Raw genomic sequence first — 8,272 nt, 5'->3', positions numbered from 1 at the left:
GCATATGATGTCTGAAATTTTACTGCCTACATTGTCTTCTAGAATTTTTATGGATTCATGAGTCACATTTAAGTCTTTTATCCATTTTGAGTTTATTCTTGTGTATGGTTTAAGTTGATGGTCTAGTTTCTTTCTTTCTTTTTTTTTTTTTTTTGCATGTAGCTGTCCAATTTTCCCAACACCATTTATTAAAGAGGCTGCCTTTACTCCATTGTATGCTCTTAACACCTTTGTCAAAAATTAATTGAGCATAATGTCTGGAATCAATTTCTGGGTTCTCTGTTCTGTTCCATTGATCAAAACAGCCTGGTACTAGCACAAGAACAGGCATATGCCTGTTCTTGTGCTAGTACCAGGCTGTTTTGATTACAGTAGCTTTGTAGTATAACCTGATATCCAGTATTGTGATCCCACCTACTTTGTCGTTCTTTTTCAAGATTGCTGTGGCTATTCAGGGTCTTTTTTGGTTCCATATAAACTTTTGAAGTACTTGTTCTGGTTTTGTGAAATATGTCGTTGGTATTTTGATGGGGATTGCACTGAATCTATAGATTGCTTTGGGTAGTATGGACATTTTAATGATGTTAATTATTTCAATCCATGAACAAGGTATGTGCTTCCACTTTTTTATATCTTCCTCTATTTCTTTTTTCAATGTCCCGTAGTTTTCTGCAAATAGGTGCTTTACTTCTTTCGTTAAGTTTATTCCTAGGTATCTTAATTTTTTTTGCCACAATGATAAATGGGATTGTTTTTTCGTTTCTCTTTCTGTGAGTTCATTATTGGTGTATAAAAATTCCATTGAGCCCTGGCCAGTTTTGCTCAGTGTTTACAGCATCGGCCTGCGGACCAGAGTGTCCTGGGTTCTGTTCTCACTAAGGGCACATACCTTGGTTCCAGTTTGTCCACAGCCTGGTTAGGGTCATGTGGGTGGCAACCACTCCATGTGTCTCTCTCATGTTGACGTTTCTCTCTCTCTCTCTCTCCCTCCCTTTCTCCCTCTTGCTCTATCTGAATATAAATGCAAAAATGTCCTCAGGTGAGGATTAAAAAAAAATGCTGTTGATTTCTTGATGTTAATTTTTTATCCTGCTACCTTGCCGGATTCATTTGTTAAATCTAGCAGATTTTTTATGGAGTCTTTAGGGTTTTCTATGTACAATAGCATGTCATCTGCAAATAATGACAGTTTCACTTCCTCCTTTCCAATTTGGATCCCTTCTATTTTTTTCTTCATGTCCGATTGCTGTGGCTAAGACTTCCAGTACTATGTTAAGTAAGAGTGGCAAAAGTGGGCATCCTTGTCTTGTTCCTGTTCTTCAGGGAAATGCTTTTAGTTTTTGCCCATCGAGTATGATGTTGGCTGTAGGTTTTTCATATATGGCCTTTATTACATTGAAATAGGATCCCTCTATTCACACATTACTGAGTGTTTTTATCAGAAATGGGTGCTGGATTTTGTCAAATGCTTTTTCAGCGTCTATTGATATGCCCATGTGGTTATCTTTCATTTTGTTTATGTGGTGTATCCCATTTATTGATTTGCGAATACTGTACAAGCCTTGCATCCCTGGGATGAATCCCTAGCCAGCCGTGTCGTGCACACCTGCTGGGCTCACAGCCTCCTCTCCGCCCTTTCGTTCACGAAGGCTGGCACCTGCCATCTGGGGCTCAATGCCACAGCCTCTGTGCTGGTTAAGGTCACGTGCTGTGCTGTTGGGTGGAGCTGGGCATTGAGTTGCAGCTCTGCGATTTACACACTGTCACCTGGGGCAGCAATCAGCCTCAGTGACCTCAGTGTCCTCCCCTGTGACATGGACACCTTACCAGTGCCTGACTCAGGAGGTTGTCGTACTCAACATCTCACCATCTATAACAAGCAGAACACCGTTCCCGGCACGCACTGTCTAAAGGCCTGCACACCTTCAGTCTGGGCTCCTCGGAGTTAACACACATAACTAGAGAACCTCAAGTGTGAGCCCACAACCCGACACAAAACGTATGAGAACAGGTGTGCACACCAGCCAAGGGCTGTAGGAACAGCAGCCGTTCCAAGGCCTCTGTGTGGTGGAAATATCAATCACAGAATTGGAAAGCAGGGTAGAAATGGAATGAGAAACATGAGAAAAGGACAGGTGCTGTTTTAAAAGATCTAGTTGAGAGAACCAAATGCAACTTCTAAAGCTGAAATACATAAAGTCGCTGAACTAACGCCCCGCGTGGAAGATTACGTAGGCGTGTGGAGTTTCCGTGAACTAGAATGAAAAATGATACAGAAACAAAAGGGTATTCTTTTAAAAATTCAAAAGCAGCTAAGACACTTGGAAGATAGAGACAGTCCATTAAATGACATCCCAAAGGACAGGGCCAGAGAGAACCCGGGGAAGGCAACCCTCAGGTTATCGATGGTTTTCCAGAAACAATAAAAACATGCACTTCTGAGTCACAATGCACAACGCACAGGAGAGTAAAGAGAAATATTCACTCAGGCCCATGCAGTGGACACCAGGAACACTCAGGAGAGAGAATGTGCTGGAAGGAGCCAGAGAAAGGGCAGCTGACAGAGGACGTCTCAGGAGCACCGGGAGCAGGTAGACTGATGGTCCAAATGCCAAGGGACAGTCATGCTCAGCCCCGAACTGTATTCCCCCCTAAGTTCTCAGTCAAGAGCTGGAACAGCCCTGGCCGGTTTGGCTCAGTGGTTAGAGCGTCGGCCTGCGGTCCAGAGAGACCCGGGTTTGGTTCCCGCCAAGGGCATGTACCTCGGCTACGGCCCTGGTTGGGTCGTGCGGGTGGCAGCCACTCGATGTGTCCCTTTCACGTCAATGTTTCTCTCTCTCTCTCTCTTCGTCTCTCTCCTTCCCACTCTGTCTGAATAAAAAATGGAAGAATATCCTCAGGTGATGATAAAAAAAAAAAAAAACTAGAACAATATTACAATATTTTCTAAAAGAAACAGCAGCCCTGCCGGTTTGGCTCATGAGTAGAGCATTGGCCTGCGGACCAATGAGTTGCGGGTTCGATTCCGGTCAAGGGCACGTACCTTGGTTACGGCTCATCCCGGCCCCTGGTTGGGTCATACGGGAGGCAACCAGTTGGTGTGGCTCTGTCACATCGATATCTCTCCCTCTCCCTCTCCCTCTCCCTCTCCCTCCCTCTCACTCTATCTGATGAGAAATAAAAAAAATATCCTCGGGTGAGGAATAAAAACACAAAAGAAAAGAAGCAGAGTACTTGCTCCCTGAAGGGAGCTGCAGGACGCACTCCAGGGGAGAGGACGAGCAGAGGGGAGTAGAAAGTTACGTAGTTGGAAGACATACGGATAAAAAATATCAGCTGAGTAGAAGAGTGACAATGCTGATTAATTCATGGGGTTAGATTTTTCTTTAATAAGTGGCGGGAGGTGACACTGGGGCTTTGGACAGATCGTGCAGCTAAGTGGAAGGGGTCTGCCCTCATTTACAAGGCGAGCAGGAATGCGACCAACCCTGGATGGCAGAAGGATGGTGCCAGCCCTGCCTGTTCGGCTCAGGGGTTGAAGCGTCAGCCTGTAGACCCCTGAGTCGGGGGTTTGATTCCAGTCGAGGGCTCGTCCCTCGGTTACAGTTCGTCCTGGCCCCTGGTCTGGTCGTGCAGGAGGCAACCGGTCAATGTGTCTCTCTCACGTCAATGTTTCTCTCTCCTTCTCGCTCCTACTCTATCTGAAGATAAATAGAAAAATATCCTCTGGTGAGGAATTTTTAAAAAAGGGAAAAAAAAAGGATGGTGCTAAAATCCTAAAATGACCTAAAAAAGGAATTGAAAGCTTATGAACTGAAGCAGAAAAGGGAGAAAAATAAATTTAAAACTGTAAAATATCATTGCAAATGCAAGTAGAAGCAGATTTTTAAAAGAAGCATAGAATGACAGAGCAGAGTGAATAACAAAATAAATGACAGAATTAAATTAAAATATATGGATAATTACACTAAATGTAAATAGAGTAAACTCTCCAGTTAAAAGACAGATGACATTTTTTAAAAACAAAATCTGGCTTTAAGTTCTTTGTAGTCTAAATCAGGGATTGTCAAACTACATCCTTCCCTTGGGGCAAGTCTGCCTCTGCCTGTTCTGTGAACAAAGCTGTACTGAACACTCCACCTGTCCTTGTTCACGGACTGTCTGCGGCTCTGCGTGCTACAGGAGCTGAGTGCTGGGACAGAGACCATGAGGCCTACGAGCCTGAAGTATCCACTATCTGGTCCTTGACAGAAAAAGGACCTCAGCCCCTGATCTAAAACACAAAGAACAGAAAGCTTGAATGTACAAGAGGAGAAAAAAATATACCTAGCAAATAGTGACCAAAAATATCTGGTACAACTATTTTAATAGACAAAATATACTTTACAGTAGAAAGCATGATTATAAATAAAGATGATTTCTAATTAATGATAATAAAGTTCAATTCAGTAAAAGATATAATAATCCTCAACTCATCTGTGTCCAAAAGTAAATCCTCAACTCCTTTGTGCCTCAAAATTGCAAAATCTGGTGGTACCAAGGAAGGAAGACAAATCCTTGGCCACAGGGAGACGGTCACACTCTCTTCTCAGAACACGACCAAGCAAGCTAACCGATAATGTTAACGATCAACTCACTTAAAATTTGAAAAATTGCAAATACTTTTCTTTAGCTTTAGCTAAGTCGTGCTGAAACACTGTTTAATTAATATTCGAGGTACCTTTTGTCTCAAAGAACTTCTAAATGTATGAAGAAATGTCAATTCATGGTCTAAAAAGCTTAGGCTCATGGTACCTATACATTTAAATCTTTACTTTGGGCAAAGAAAAATTTTAGGTAGATACAAAAATATTGTTTTTATCACAATGGATGATGCTCAGCTATCACAGGTCAAAAATAGGAATTTATTGTCATTTTAAAACATGGAAATGATGTCTCCCATTTTGCTTTGTTCCACTATATGACATACAACATTGAAAAATGTGTGCTCCATTTTGTGAAACTTTTCTATGACAGTGTCATGGGAAACTTGTACAATCATTCCGTATATAAATAGCAAGATTATGGGCAGAAATTAATACAATAGAAAAGTATACTACACAGATCAACAAGGCCAAAAGACAGTTCTACAAACACACAAGTCTTTGACGACATTGGCCAGTGGAATAAAATAGAAGACCCACAGACTGTTAGGACATCAGAAATGAAAAAAATGGCAGAACTACAGATATAACAGAGATTTTACAAATAATCATTGGCTACTGCAAACAATTTTATCCCAATAAATTCTGTAAATATATATAACTAACCCAAATGAATTTTTCAGACATCTGAATAACCTTTAACCATTCCAGAAATTGAATCAGGAGTTAGAACCCACCAGCCAAGACCCCACTGGACCCAGACGATTTTACAGATAGCTGCTGAGAAACATTTAAGGTACAAATAGCTCCAAACTTCCGCACTCTCTTCCGGAGAATACAGAAATAAGACAGCTCCCTTACTCACGTGGCGGGACGAACCTGGGCACCACCACCAGAGAAGAGCGATAGGATAAAAGAAATGCACACTGCACGGTTCCGCTTGCAGAACTTCAGAACCAGTGGAAACTCACCAGTCGAGCTGGAAGCAGGGTGGGCTGCTCTGCAGGACGGAGGGGCGTGAGCGGAGGGGGCACAGAGGGCTGGGGTGGGAGGCGCTCACTTTCTAAACCTAGTGGCAGTTACAGGGAATGCTCACTCTGAATAGTCACCAAGCTGCGCCCTTATGATTAGTGCCCCTTTCCGCATGGGTCACCCTATAAAAGAATAAGTAAAATAGAAAATAAATTCCCAAGATTTTTCACAACTATCGGACTGTCCAGTCTTGGGATATCTGACATTACGAGGTACAGTTCAAGACGTGGGTGTGGGAAGCGGGGAACGACTGCTTTGCAGAGTGACTGGCACCGTCTGTGCAGGTGAAGGCACAGCTGCATGGCAGAGCAGTGGCTGGTTAGACCACCTGAGAAATTCCAACACAGGTGCACAAGGAAAGGATGAAAAGAACAGAAAGTTGCAGCATTTGGGGTAGTAGCTAAAATTAAGACTAACCTACCTGTCTGTGAGAGGAGAGCAGAGCCACTGCAGTATATTCCGAGTGGAATACTACGCAGCAGTGTACAGATGACCAAGAGCTACACATATCAGCAGGGTAAATTACTCCAACACAGTGTTGAGGGGGAAAAAGGTGACAGAGTGATACACAGCTTATGATGACATTTAACTATAAAAACAGCCTGGCCAGTGTGGCTCAGTAGACAGAGCATCCTCCCATGGACTGAGAGGTCCCGGTTTGATGCCTGCTCAGGGCACATGTCTGGGTTGTAGGCAGATCTCCAGTAGGGGCCATGCAGGAGACAGCTGATGGACGTGTCTCTCTCACATTGATGTTTCTATCTCTCTCGCCCTTCCTCTCTCTAGAAAAATCAATTTAAAAAAAAACACCTTAAAAAAAAAAACCTATAAAAACATGCCAAGGACTATAATGTATTGTTTCAGAGCATAGATGACAAAATGCCCTGAGGTGCTACAACCCGACTTCATGTGGGGGAGGTCTCCTGTAGGGGGGCAAGGGAGGGTTCTCCAAACACAGTACACTTCATTTCCCCATCTCTGGCCTCTGCAGGCCACCCCTATCTTGCCACACACCTCTCCCAACATGGCCAAAGGCACCTGCGCTGGCCTCCTGGCTGCCACCTGCACCATCAGCTTCACACAGATCACACTGGCGAAGTCACAAGGGACCCAGTAAAGCAGCACAGCACCATGTGCCTGTGCCTGCGTGTGCCCGTGTGTATGTGTGCATGTGCGTGCATGTCGCCTGCGCTGCCGGGACCAGGTGGAGCCAGGGACCAGGTGCACCCCCTAGAGTAACGGCCTGAGGCAGACAAAAGGCGCCGTCTGCAGGCAGGTTCTGTAGCGATGACCCGGAACCTTTCCTGGGGGGCTCCTGGTTCACAGGCCTCTATGTGAGATGGGAAGCAGTGGGCAGGGTTCGAGACAAATCAACGGTGCTGTCGACACGACGATCCGCGGTGAAGCAGAGCACAGAACCGGCCTGGAACGGAGCAGGCGGCACCTCTGCAGCGGTCAGCCTGCCAGTGTCCAGCGCAGCAGACTGAACAGGATGAGCAGGCGTTAGGGACCTGCCGGGGGAGCAGCTGTGATGCTGCAGCTCTGGGGTAAGCCGCTGGGCAGGGAGCCTGCAAGCCAGCCCTGTCCCCGGCCCACTCCAGCCCCGTGTCACCATGCGCCACAACAGCTGCCCCCTTGAGGCTCTGCTGTGCTGACCCATGTGCAGCCAAGCCACCTCCTGCTGGCCGGCTGCAGCTGGCTGTCCCATGCTGCCCAGCAGTCTGCAGCCAGGCCTCCCTTCAGCCTGGCCTGCTGCGTGCCCAGGCCCTGCCAGGTGGCCAGCTTGTGTCCTGAGCTGCCAGCCCACACTGTGCATGTCTGTGGGCTGCCAGGCGACCCGCTGCATGCCCGGGAGCTGCAGGCCCTTCCTGCCATCCTGCCCGGCCCTTCTCCTCGGACCTGTCCCCTGAGGCACCCCATGCTGCTGGCAATCATCTGGAACCCTGCTTCTCCGTACTGATCTCTGACACCTTTCTCTTTGTCTGTCCAGACCGCGCTGCACAGCTCAGTCCGGGGGGGATGGAGCCACGCCCCACGGGCTAGAACTGTCCCCAGTGAATTTCTCCATGACAGCTGGATGACCTACAAAAAATCCATCTCTCTGCTCTCGGCGCTGAGTCTTTTCATGATTTTCCCCGAAGGTGTCTCCTTGTCATTAGCTGTCTGAACTAGCCGACGAGGTGGACGTCCTGTCCCAGGTGGTTCTCCCAGGACAGTCACTGCCCAAGACAGAGCTTCCCTCAGGATGCCAGGGAGGCCCTCTGGGAAAGTGGCTGATGAATCTAAAGGGGCATTTCCTCCTCCGGGGCTCTGGGGGAGCCTGGCACCTGTGCCCATGAGGCTGCGCCCTGGGGGAGGGGGCAGGGCGGAGACCAGCAGCTCCCTGCATATCTGAAGGGCTTTCAAGTGGAAGGGGTTCATTGTGTTTGCCCGGAAGGTTAAACCAAGGAGCCAGGGTGACAAGGGGACGGGTTTCAGCTCAACAGAAGAAAGAGTTCCCAAAGAGCGGAGCTGCCCTGCCACACGAGGGCACCTGGTGATTGTCCCAGCTTCTGGGTGCCAAAGGCTTGGAGGGAAGTTGCCTCTACCCCCTTCTC

This window comes from Molossus molossus, unplaced genomic scaffold (genome assembly GCF_014108415.1).
Source record: "Molossus molossus isolate mMolMol1 unplaced genomic scaffold, mMolMol1.p scaffold_m16_p_5, whole genome shotgun sequence".
In the NCBI taxonomy this organism is placed as follows: domain Eukaryota; kingdom Metazoa; phylum Chordata; class Mammalia; order Chiroptera; family Molossidae; genus Molossus; species Molossus molossus.
Note: the sequence above shows the minus strand (reverse complement) of the source record.